Source organism: Bos grunniens, chromosome 17 (genome assembly GCF_055505025.1).
Source record: "Bos grunniens cultivar Pamir isolate PY7600 chromosome 17, Bosgru_T2T1.0, whole genome shotgun sequence".
Taxonomy (NCBI): domain Eukaryota; kingdom Metazoa; phylum Chordata; class Mammalia; order Artiodactyla; family Bovidae; genus Bos; species Bos grunniens.
The window spans coordinates 49,354,915-49,368,819 of NC_141181.1; positions in this window are offsets into that span (position 1 = coordinate 49,354,915).

Here is a 13,905-nt window from a genome sequence, read left to right on the forward strand (position 1 = left end):
CACCATACAAATCTTTTTGTAATTAAACTGATGGATGTTAAAACTCTACACAAACTGTAAAGGGCTGTAGGTCCCAAGAGTAGGACCCACTGTCCCCATGGAGAGACCTCCTTCACCTGGATACAAGGCAGTCATAGATCTATATGGATTAATAAATTGCTCCAGGTACTGATTTTACATTTCTAATTTCTTCCGTGTGATTTAATAAGTGGATTTAACTGGACATGTAAATAATTTGCTTGCTCCAAATTAATATAAATACGAGTATGCATGCATGCTAAGCCACTTCAGTCATGTCCGACTCAGTATGTGACCTTATGGCCTATATAACCTGCCAGGCTCCTCTGTCCATCGGATTCTCCAGGCAAGAATACTGGAGTGGGTTACCATGCCCTCCTCTGGGGGATCTTCCCCACCCAGGCATCAAACCTGTATTTTATGTCTCCTGCATTAGCAGGGGAGGTCTTTACTGCTAGTGCCACCTGGGAAGCCCAGATATGAGTACAACACCACAGAGAAGGAAGAACCTAATGCTGAATCTGGCCTCTTTACTCCAACAGCGAACTAAATTGCAGAGGCAAAATTTGGGGTGAAGTAGAAAAGAATAGCCTTATTGCTTTGCCAGGCAAAGGGGGCCACAGTGGGCTAATGGCCTCAAAACTGTGTGTCCGGACCTGAAGGGGTTAGTGAGGAGTTTTATAGAAATGGTTCAAAGAGGGCGTGGTCAGATCGTGGACATTCTTCTGATTGGTTGGTGGTGAGGTAATCAGGAGGCAGCATTATCAACCTTCTGGTTCCAACCGGTCTGGGAATTTTGTGCTTGTGAACAGCAGTTAACTCCGCCCACCTGGTGGGGGGTTTCAGTGTCTACAAAACAGTGCAAAGATACCATTCTGTGTATCCCCTGAGGGGGAACCAGGGCCCTGCTCCAAGGCTGCACTATTTTTTCTTGACTACTCTCTCTTGTCTCTGCATCCTCTCCCTTCTCTGATTAGTAGCTGTTTGAATCTGCTCTTTGGTACTCACGGGAGGTCATGGAGACTGAATGTAGCCTATTTCTTACAAACAAGAAATGGGGGACACAGATTTTGTACCCCGGGGAGCCCCCCTGGGTCCGGCTCCATTTCAGTATCACTGAGTATGCCTTAGTATGCAATTTTTATTTGATCATCTCCCCGTATTCACTGTGGTGTTATAGCAGGCAGGTAGCTGCTATGAGTGTAGAAATAGGGGCAGGGGCCAGGTGGCAGGAAATCACACCTCTTGTGAACAGTGGGGGTTGAGGGCAGACAAAGAAAAAGAACCTCCAGACTGACAAGAAACCACACATTTTGGGTGATAAGTGTCCTGGAAGCAGACAAAGAAAGGTGAGGAAAGGCAGGAATCTCCTAGTCCAATATAACCTTTTGCTCACTGTGCTCTCATTACAATAAAATTAGCCTTGCAAATAAGAAGTTCCCATCATGCACTGAGGCCATGGCACTTATGATCCAAGCTAAATAAGGACAAAAATCCCTTCTCCCCTTAAGAAGATGGAGCTAGGATGAAAATCAGGGACTCCCCCCAACTCCTCCTACCCCAGTGTATATCCCACCCCTTCATTTGTATGCCCCTCATCACCAGCTAGCTGAAGAAACTCAGGGTAGCAGCTCCTCTCCTGTCTGCCCGCTCTACCTCTGAGGATGTATTCTTGCTTAGATAAACTCTCACTTTACTTTCTTAACCTCCTTGCTTCATTTCTGAATTCTTTCGTGATGAAGAAAGAACTTTAAATTCACTGGGAACAATGGGACCCGTGAGGCAAGAAATCACAGGGATCAATGCTTTATTTTTGTTTCCAAATGCACCAGCTATCTGCCTGGCACTCAATACATAGTTCTTAAATGAAGTATACACAGAAGGATGCAATGTGTAAGGGCACCATGAATCACTGGGATAGACTATGTCTCCTCTCAAATACTGCTTAAGGTAGAAGAGGCTCTGCATTTAAAAACAAGGCTGAGGGACTTCCCTGGTGGTTCAGTGGTTAAGAATCCACCTTGCAATACAGGGGATGCGGTTCAATCCCTATTCTGGGACTAAGATCCACATGCTGCAAAGCAACTAAGCCCGCATGCCTCAACTAGAAAGTTTGTGCAACGCAATGGAGGATCCTGACTGCCTGTCTGCTAACTCGCTTCAGTCATCTCCAACTCTTTGTGACCCCATGGAGTATAGCCCTCCAAGCTCCTCTGTCCATGGGAGTCTCCAGGCAAGAATACTGGAGTGGGTTGCCATTTCCCTCTCCAGGGGATCTTCCTGACCCAGGGATCGAACCCACATCTGCACTGCAGGCGGTTTCTTTACTGCAGAACCACCAGGGAAGTCTGAAAGATGTCGCATGACACAACCAAGATCCTGGGTGCTGCAACTAAGACCCAGCGCAGCTAAATAAATAAAATACGTTTAGACTTATTTTTTTTAGAGGTGGAAAGGCATTTTATAACATTTTCCAAATCCCACCCTCCTACCTGAATGGGAAAGACAGCTTATTCAGATGCGATGTAGTGGAAACCTTAATAATATTTAAATTGAGACCCAGAGGTAGAGAACTCCAGGTTCAGTGGTTAACCAGAGTTTGCACAGCAAGCAAATACAATCCAGTTCCTTTGGAGTGATACCTTCAAGAGCAAAAGAGCCCAGGCTGTTTTGTCCTCACAATTACAGCTACAGTGAATTTTTTTTTTTAACAAAAGGAGCCCCATTGTGTTCAGGGTCACAAAGGAAGTGGCAGCGCACAGTCTTCAATCAGCAGTATTATTTGTGAACGCAAGGTCACGATCCCTTTGTTGTGAAAACAGTTGTTTCCATCACTGAACATAAAATCCCTTCGTCCCATCCCCTGTTACCTGGCGACTCCACAAGGCACCTTTGTCAGGCAGTAGTGCTGCTAAGTTGATTTAATCAGGTGGAGACCTGGTACATAATTCAACCTTTACTCTATCCATTTAAAGGTACTGTGATAGCTGTCATCATACTTAGAGATTGTAAAGGGGAAAGACAGCCTTCTCAGCCTCCTGAACACTACATGAGAAAAGGTTTTGTGACATAGTTGGTGTTGCAGTTTTCTTCCTGGACCATTTCCAGATGTTCTGGGATGCAGAGTCCACCACCAGAGGCATTCATGGCTGATGATGAGGAGGCTTAGCTTTTTGAATGTTGGGGGGTGTTCTGGAAGAAAAGTGAACCGAAGGAAGCAGGTATGAGATTTGAATAAAAGCAGTGAGCAGCATGGGGCTGAGTGTTGGCAGGGCGGCCTCACTGCACAGACATGCCTGTGGCAGTCCAGGGCACCCAGAAGCCCAGAGGGGCACTGGGGCCAGGACATGGGCTCAGATTGGTGAAACATGGACATCCAGTGGGCGACCAGCTTACCTGTCAGTCCCTGAAACTCAATTCTCTGACATCTGTGCAAAGATTGAAACTTGTCAGTAAATTGTTACCAAATGAATGCTTATACAGAAACATGTCAATAACGCATACCAGGGAGTTAGAGAATTCAGCTGAATTTAGAATCTCTGTTTTTGAAAACTGCTGCAACATTGCAAACTAAATATTCACAGGCTTACATATAGATATTACATTTAAAGATCACTGCATTCAATATGTGCTCAGTCGCTCAGTTGTGTCCACCTGTTTGCGACCCCATGGACTGTAGCCCTCCAGACTCCTCTGTCCATGGGATTCTCCAGGCAAGGATATTGGAGTGGGTTGCCATTTCCTCCTGCAGACGATCTTCCCAATCCAGGGATCAAATGCACATTTCCTGTACTGGCAGATGGATTCTTTACCACTGGACCACCTGCATTCAATGGGAAAAATATGTTTTCACATGATGCTTCTGATGAGCCAATTATTAGTGAGAGAGCATTTAAAATGGTTTCTTTTAATGGAAGATATCCAATATCCAAGATATTCAAAATGCAATGTATTTTGAAATATAAACAAGTCATGAAGCCACTTTTGGTTTCTTGTAAGGTCTCCATAAGTTACAGATGACGGAAGAAGCATTAAAATGCCTTTGTGTAAATTAGCATTTAAAATTAACTTTAGACATATCAGAATGATTTGTATAAAGAGTTAAATATTTTTAGAAAAATTGGTTTGCAAGAATGATTACCTCATGATGTACTAAAATATATATCTCAATAATTTACCAGAAATTTATGCCAAATTTGTCACAATCTATAAAATATTCTCTTTTCCCCTGCTATATTGAAATATAATTGACATATAAAATTGTGTAAGTTTCATGTGTAAACTATGATGATTTGATACAGATATGTATTGCAAAATGATGACCACATTAAGGTTAGTTAACACATCCATCATCTTGCATAACTACTCTTTTTTTTATGTGGTAGAAACATCTACCATATCACCTAGCAACTTTCAAAAATATAAGACAGTATTGTTACCTATATTCACCATTCTTAATAGTTCCAATAACAGTTACGTCAACAGAAATATCCTTCTCTAAATTAAAAATGATCCAAAGTCTTCTGTATTTGCCAAGAGCCACTGAAAATGATATTGCTAAAATATAAATTTTGATTATCTAATAAATGAATTTTCAGAAAAGCAAGCCAGAAAAAAGTCTTACAATCAATCAAGATATCACATTATAAAGTATTATTATGCATAGTGTAAAACTATGATACCAAGCGTATCTTATTTCTAAAGAAAAAGGCTTTATATCTTAGTACCTTTGACTTTTCTTTCTGCTTTCTGTACAAGAGACTGTGTAGTTCCAAGACTGTGCACCTGTCCTCTCAAATCATGTAGCCGGGCCTAATATGTGTAGGTACAACAAAATTAACATCACAAATACTTATATTCATTGTATGTTACAAGTGATGCATCATGAAAAACTAGCAAAGTAAGCAGATTCTGGAATACAGCAGGGTGCAAATTTGATAGGATGTCAAGATACTTCTCATAGACAACATGAGATTGTTGACTTATTTTATTGTACATTCATATATTTATGAATATACGGGTATTGAGGAAAACAAAAAGTAAGACATTGTCATATCACATGCAATTGTGATAAAAGGCGAGTGTTATTGCCCATCAATAACTGAAGTTCGACAAGTGGAAAATATTGACTAACACATGGAGAAACACTGGATTTGGTTAAGACAATGATTGTTAACAGATGAAGAGACCAAGGAAAGTTTTCGTGACAGAATGAAAAATCCTTAAGAATGAAGAGATCAGAGCCTGCTGAGGGCTGACTGTATCATGCAGAAGGTAAGCACTGTATTCTAATAATTGAATTTAGTTCACACAAACAAAACACTCTTTTAAGGAGGAACTATTATTTCCTGGTTTTTATAAAGGAGAAAATGAATGGTAAAAGTGTTAGTTAGCCTAGTTATTGAGTTGATGAGTGGCAGATGGGGATTTGAACAAAGATCGATTCATCTGACTCCAAAGCCCTTGGTTTTAACAATAATTCTGTGCCGAAACACCAGCACATGCCACTCAACCCTTAACTCTGATCACCACAGCACACCATCTCGGAAATGGAGACTCATCACAAGTGTCAGATGGTGCTTGAACCTGGGTTTCCAAAATTCAACAAGAGGCTCTCTCTGCATGGAAGGAGCATCTCTAGCATAAGTGGATGGTGACTGTTGACCACCGAAAGAGACCCAAACCCTCTGGGAGAATCCCTCCCTCCGCCGTTCTCAAGTTGTTAGAGCATCCATCATTCTATTGCAGAATCCCTGACCTTGAGCCAAACTCAAAAGGACCAACCAAGAAGTAGGGATAAAATATAAAGAAGCTGGCAAAGTGTCCATCAACAAATAAATGGTTAGGAAAGATATGGCATGTATATCTGAATATATATAGATACATATTCTATATATTTTATTGTGTGTGTATATATATTCTATTGTGCGTGTGTTAGAATACTATTCAGCCATAAAAAAGAATGAAATCTTGCCATTTGTAACAACATGGATAGACCAGAAGGGCATTATGCTAATTGAGTGCTAATTGAAGTGTCAGACAGAGTATGACAAATGCCATATAATTTCACTTATGCATGAAATCTCAAAACAAAACAAGTTAATAAATTAAACAAAACTAGAGATACAGAGAGGCTTCCCAGGTAGCTCAGTGGGTAAAGAATCTGTCTGCAGTGCAGGAGACGTGGGTTTAATTCTTGGGTTGGGAAGATCCCTTGGAAGACGGCATGGCAACCCACTCTAGTATTATTGCCTAGAGAATCCCATGCACAGAGGAGCCTGGTGGGTTACATTCCATGGGGTCATAAAGAGTCAGAACAACTGAAGGGACTGAGCATGCATGAACACAAATAATATTACTGATAAGGACTGCATTGTTCACAATAAATGAGCTAATTGCAGACTTCCCAAGGACCGTTTGTCCAGAAGAGGGTGATGTGTTTGTGTTCACTGTGCTTGTCACTGGCCCAAGCCAGACGAGTGACAGAGTGGTGGCACCATGCTGTGGGCACCATGCACCCTGGCCAGATTTCTGTCTCTCCATTTTGAGGGCAAAAGAGCTCTGTTTGTGCTTTTGCTAAATAAGCATCCTCCATCCTCCTAAGCCCGGATTTACATACCTCACAATTCAACAATGCAGCATCCATAAGCATTAGAAAGCTCAACAAACGTAGCCTTCAGGTTATTGTTAAACTCAGCCACGTTTTGATAATGGTGCCTCCCATAAAGAATGGGGCATCTTATTTTAGCAGCACGTTTTCAAGTTTGTTTGCATCCATCCAATCGCATCCAAGACAATTCTTAATATTCTTTGATGTCCCTTATTTATTTCTTTTTTTTTTCCAAGTCCATCTTCCCACTGCATCAGTAAACATCTAAACCTTCTGTCAAGGCCACTTAATTCCAACAACTGGAAAGTCTCCCCTTTATCAGCACAGAGGCTGCTTTCTTTGTGAGGCCAGAGAGGGTCCCCCAGAAGCCACCTGCTCCTGCATTAATTACTATTCAGAGCCAGCTCTTCATGCACAAAGACTTCAGTCCTTCCGAAAGTTTGCTTGTCACTGTGACTGGATTATCTTGGCATTAAACTGCTGTCCCCTCTGCCTGCCAGTCCTCCAAAGAGATTGTGCTTGAAACTCAAGAGATAAGCTAACAAGTGAGTATCTGTGAGTGTATAGAAGCCGCCTCCACCAAGGCTCCTGGGACACAGGAAAATTCCAATGTGCTGCTTGTTCATTCAAAGAACAGTCCCAGGGCCCCTCCGTGCCTCTAGCCACCAGGAAACCGTGCAAGAGGCTAGGACTGAAGTTAAGCTTTGGAGGTTATTTCACGCTGATGGTTTTTCTAATCTGGGAATGGGAGGGCTGGAGGAGACAAGAGGAAAGTGAAAGTCACTCAGTCGTGTCTGACTCTTTGTGACCCCGTGGACTATAGCCCGCCAGGTTCCTCTGTCCATGGAATTCTCCAGGCAAGAATACTAGAATGGGTTGCCACCCCCTCCTCCAGGGGAGCTTCCTGACCCAGGGATTGAACCTGGGTCTCCTGCCTTGCAGACAGATTCTTTACTGTGTGAGCCACCAGGGAGGCCCAGAGGAGACAGGAGAGAGAAGTTGAGAACTAAACGTGGTTGCTGGTTCCAGGTAGGGAATGAGATTAGTCAGAAATGAAATCTCAAGATCAAGAACAGACTCGGGTTTGATCCCTGGATCAGGAAGATCCCCTGAAGTAGGAAATGTTAACCCGCTCCAATATTCTTGCCTGAAAAATGCCATTGCCAGAGGAGCTTGGCGGGTTACAGTTCATGGAGTCTCGAAGAATCGCTCATGCATAGATGCATAAGAGTGTAAGTGATTGTTTTATTGTTTCTTTTGACATTTTTAATGGTTAAGCAGTAGCGTGAATTATTTTTTTTTTAAAAGGCTGAAAGGATAAACATCCTGCCTGAACCATCCCTATCAGCCTGTCTCCCTTTTCATCCATGCTCTTATGCCACCCATGTCAGATTTTCATCTTCAATGCTATTGCCTATGGGCACAAGTGAGTAGAAAAACATCCAAGAGACTCTCCCTGGTGGTCTAGTGCTTAGGACTCTGTGTTTCTTCTGTAGGTGGTGCAGGTTCGATTCCTGGTGGGAAAACTAAGATCCCATATGCCACGTGGTGAGGCTAAAAAAAAACCTAAAAAACCCTCAAAGCAGTGGGTTCCAATAACTGTGCCACAAACAGAAAGAAAATGGGGGAAAAAAGAGAGACTTAAAAAAAATGAAAAGGTTTTCTTCAAAGCCTCTCAGAATATCTGGTTTATTCTCTTAAGTGCCATGCCTACCTTAGCTATAAAGGAAGCCAGGAAAATGAGGTTCTGACAGGGTAGGGCATCTGGAGGGTGGTAATTAGCTGTCAGAGTTCACACAGGGTGGCCAGGCATGGGGTCAGGAAGGAAGAACATTGACTGCTGTTGGGAGAGTTAGCAAATGTTGGCCACCGCTTTTGGCTTACCCTTGTCCAGAATCCCCTGGAAAACCAGGTCCCTGGGCTCTAATGTGGACTCAATACTCCATTCTGTGTCTATATCCTTGTCCATATCCTTGTTCTTATCCTTGTCCATATCCAGCATTTTGCTCTGATTCCACTCCCTAGGCATTGGAGGTGTAACTGAGCAGGACCTTATCAGACCTTCCCAGAATAGACCCCGACCCATGTCCTCTGCTGTAGACAGAAAACAGTTCTTGTCTTTCATCTATAGAAAACATTTAGGTAAAGAATAAATGTAATCAGAGAAGCTAGACAATGCAGAAAGAAGGAAAACAATTGAGCAAGACAAAAAAGTACTTTAGCCATTAAACAAAATCAAAGACCTTTAGTTCTTCCTCAAGGGCTATAGATAATATACTAAGCTATGTCCTTGGTGCTGTTTTGCAGATACTGAAACCTCCATCAAGAGGAAGAAGTTAACTTTCTGCTGCCCACAAGCATGTAGACCTCAGACCATTGGGACCAAAAAATTGATGATGCTGATTCCCACTTGCCTCACCACCAACCAATCAGAAGAATGTCCATGAGCTGACCACACCCTGCTCCTTGAGCACTAGAAGACTCCTCACTAACCCCTCCAGGGTGGGACACAGTCTAGAAGGCATTAGCCTGCTGTGGCCCCCTTTGCCTGGCAAAGCAATAAAGTTATTTCTTTCTACTTCACCCAAAACTCTGTCTCCAAGATCTAATCAGGCACAGGTGCACAGAGGCTGAAATTCGGATCAGGGACACCGCTCAAAGCTGCAAGCTCATGTTCACGGACTCAGCTGGGACAGCCATTGGCTGTGAGTCCAAGTTTATGTTGTCCTAAACTGTTTTTCATGAGCCAACAAAAGACCCTTCGGTGGACCTTTGGGTTTTAGATAAGATTTTTTTTTTTCACACTGGCAACTCTCCCCTGAAACCACTGATATTCTAAGCTAGTTTTTCAGGAAGTTTGTGGCTTTCTAAGGACCTCAAGAAAAAGAAGAAACATTATCACTTTTTGATTCATCAGCCAAAGCTATCTTCTGCCCCTGACATTCACAATGGACCACTCACTGAAGTTCCACCACCAACATCCCTTGACATTGAACATGGTCCTTTCTTGTCTTCTCCTTCAGAAGCAAATGCAGTATTTCCAGACAGTGGAACAGAAAGTAACACAGGAGATGCTGACATGCTAACTGTATCCCTAAGGATGCTTTGTACTTATGGAGTCAACAGCAAGTTCTGAACACAATGTTAGGGTCCTGGGGGTCTTCCTGGGAAGGGAAAGGGAAGAAGGGGGAGGACCCCCTTTACGTAAAGGGGGTCAATACTATGATGACAAATGGAAATCAAATTTTTGGTAATGGGTACACTGCAGTGTATATAGACGTAAAAATATAATATTGTATACCCATAATGTATAAAATGTTATAAACTGATATTGTATTAGTTGCTCAGTCATGTCCAACTCTTTGCGAACCCATGGACTGTAGCCCACCAGGCTCCTTCATCCATGGGATTCTCCAGGCAAGAGTATTGGAGTGAGTAGCCATTCCTTTCTCCAGATCTTCCTGACCCAGGGATTGAACCCAGGTCTCCTGCATTGCAGGCAGATTCTTTGCTGTCTGAGCCACCCTCAATAGGGGGAAAAAAAAAAAAAAGCACATTTCACTGGATTCTAGGAAGGAGGATAGGAGAGAAGGAGTGAGGCCAGAGGGACTTTGCTCACAGCTGGTCCAGCCACCCTGGCGCCCAGCTTTGCTGCCCACAGCACTGTTGGAAATGCAAACTGGTGTTTGTTTTCTAATCCCCTCGCCCCTTCATCTCCCCTCACCTGGGCCTGCTGTCCACTCAGGAACTGATTACATGCTGTTTTAGGCCCCAGGATGGAATGTTACAGCAGAGGAAAAGGAATCTCTTTGATTGTGAAGATTCCACAGAGGAATGGGGAATCTTCAGAGCACAAGAGCAATGCGTACTGAGAGACGAGTTTCTTGTCTCCGAGGATAGCAAAGGACTTTTTCCACTCGGGGTGGAGGTAGAGGGGAGGGTGGGAAGTGGAGTGAATGTGATGGGAGATGCTTATGGATGTGCAATCTAATGGACCACATTGAGAAGGCCCTTGCTTGATTATGAGGTCAGAGAGGGCTCTTCAGCAGGAGGGTTGGAGGGGTCTCTGGGGACTCCTCCTCACGTGAGTCCCAGACTTCTGAAACATCACATATTGCCCACCACTGGAGCCTAGATTGATGGATTGATTGATACTGATTTTTGCTAATTCCAATTCACCTTTACTTTAAAAAATATTTATTTATTTCCTTGTTTATTTATTTAGCTGCACCAGGTCTTACTTGCAGCATGTGGGATCTTCGTTATGTCACAGGAGATCTTTTGTTTCAGGGTGCAGGCTCTCTAATTGTGGTATGTGGGCTTAACTGTTCTGAGGCTTGTAGAATCTTAATTCCGCAGCTGGGGATTGAATCTGCATCCCCCAGATTGCAAGGTGAATTCTTAACCACTGGAGCACCAGGGAAGTCCCTCTAATTCACCTTTTCTAAATTTTCCCGAAGTGTCAGAGATCATTGCTGACTTCCTTACCATTAATGCAAATGATGGTATATAATCCAGCTACTGAAAAAAGAAACACAAATCAAAAAATAATAAATGTTCCCAGATGCCAACAAAAAGAGGATGAAATAGCTTTATTATTGAATAAGCACTAAACCAGGTTGTGATGTGCATCACAGGGAATTAACTAGAGACACTGCAGAGGCAAAAAGAATCCTCTTTTCTTTCAGTATTTTCTTTCAGTTCAGTTCAGTTTCTCAGTTGTGTTCAACTCTTTGCGACCCCGTGGACTACAGCACACCAGGCCTCCCTGTCCATCACCAACTTCTGGAGTTTATTCAAACTCATGTCCATTGAGTCAGTGATGCCATCCAACCATTTCATCCTCTGTCGTCTCCTTCTCCTCCTGCCTTCAATCTTTCCCAGCATCAGGATCTTTTCTAATGAGTCAGCTCTTCGCATCAGGTGGCCAGAGTATTGGAGTTTCAGCTTTAGTATCAATCCTTCCAATGAATATTTAGGACTGATTTCCTTTAGGATGGACTTGTTTGATCTCTTTACAGTCCGAGGGACTCTCAAGAGTCTTCTCCAACACCATAGTTCTAAAGCATCAATTCTTCAGTGCTCAGCTTTCTTTATAGTCCAGCTCTCATGTCCATACATGACTGCTGGAAAAACCATAGCTTTGACTAGATGGGCCTTTGTTGGTAAAGCAATGTCTCTGCTTTTTAATATGCTGTCTAGGTTGTTCATAGCTTTTCTTCCATGGAGCAAGCATCTTTTAGTTTCATGGCTGTAGTCACCATCTGCAGAGATTTTGGAGCCCCCCAGAATAAAGTCTCTCACTGTTTCCATGTTTCCCCAACTAATTGCCATCTAAACGCCGTGATGGGACCGGATGTTATGATCTTAGTTTTCTGAATGTTGAGTTTTAAGCCAGCTTTTTCACTCTCCTCTTTCACTTTCATCAAGAGGCTCTTTAGTTCTTTTTCACTTTCTGCCATAAGGGTGGTGGCATCTGCATATCTGAGGTTATTGATATTTCTCCCAGCAGTCTTGATTCCAGCTTGTGTTTTATCCAGCCCAGCATTTTGCATGATGTACTCTGCATATAAATGAACAGGGTGACAATACACAGCCTTGATGTACTCCTTTCCCAATTTGGAACCAGTCCATTATTCCATGTCGTCCAGTTCTAACTGTTGCTTCTTGACTTGCATGCAGATTTCTCAGGAGGTGGGTAAGGTGGTCTGGTATTCTCATATATTGGGAAGATTCTATTTGTAAATCCTTGCCCTGTTGATTCGGAGAAGGCAATGGCAACCCACTCCAGTATTCTTGCCTGGAAAATCCCATGGATGGAGGAGCCTGATAGGCTGCAGTCCATGGGGTCGCTAAGAGTCTGACATGACTGAGCAACTTCACTTTCACTCTTCACTTTCATGCATTGGAGAAGGAAATGGCAACCCACTCCAGTGTTCTTGCCTGGAGAATCCCAGGGATGGGGGAGCCTGGTGGGCTGCTGTCTATGGGGTCGCACAGAGTTGGACACGACTGAAGCGACTTATCAGCAGCAGCAGCCCTGTTGATTTGAGACATATGTGCATCAGTAAAAAGACTGAGAAGCAGATCTTCTAAATAAGCCTCTTGCTGGCTTTGCATCCTAAGGATGTCTTTCCTGGAGCCACCTCTTTGGAATGTGTTGACTGAAAAAAACACACACAACCTAAATGCTGAGAGTTATGTTTTATTCAGTGGACACTCTGAGGACTTCAAGGCTGGGTCACATCATCTCAGAAAATGCAGAAAAGCTGTTCTAAAGAGGGAAGAGGAGGAACCAGGATATATAGGGGTTTTAGCAACAGAAGACCAGATAGTTGGAACATCAAAAGATTACTGTCAATCAAAGAAACTCAGACATATCAAGTGAATAATTTTAGTGCTTTTCTATATTTGGGAAGAGGCAAGAGTCTGGGCTCGTTGAAACCATTCTTTCCATATGTACCTTAGCTATGTGCGGCCAGTATCCTGTCCTTTCTCCTCCCCCTGATATCACCACTGGGGGTGGATGCTGTAGTTGACCACTAGATAGTGGGCATCCTGTTTCTATCCTGAGTTCCCTCAGGGCTCACCATCAGAGCAGCTAGAATGTGATGGTTTGAGGTCTGCAATAACCTTTATTTACTAATGTTGCTGTTTTTCAGTCACTCAGTCATATCTGACTCTTTGCGAGCCCATGGACAGCAGGACGCCAGGCTTCCCTGTCCATCACCAGCTCCTGGTGTTTGCTTAAACTCATGTCCATTGAGTCAGTGATGCCATCCAACCATCTCGTCCTCTGTCATCCCCTTCTCCTCCTGCCTGCAATCTTTCCCAGCATCCGGGTCTTTTCCAATGAGTCAGTTCTTTGCATCAGGTGGCCAAAGTATTGGCCCTTCAGTTTTGGCATCAGTCCTTCAGTGGTAGGCAATATTTTTCATTCACAAATAAAAACCTGTAGGAAGTGGTCATTCTATTACTCTGTATCTGTGAGAATTAAAAGATACTTGGCTCCTGGAGGTAACTGCTTACTTCCTGCATAGATACAAGGGGTTTTACGTTTCCTTTGGATAAAGACAACAGGCATGTTATGTGATGGATTGTATCTACCTCGCTATCTGAACAGAAGCGATTCTTTCTGTCTCAGCCATGTCTTCAGCCAACCGTGTGTGCTGCACATCACATTCTGGTTTAGTGCTTATTCAATAATAAAACTATTTCATTCCCTTCTATATTCTGTGCAGAGGTTTTTTTGGAAGGGCCGGAGATTTTTTTGGATT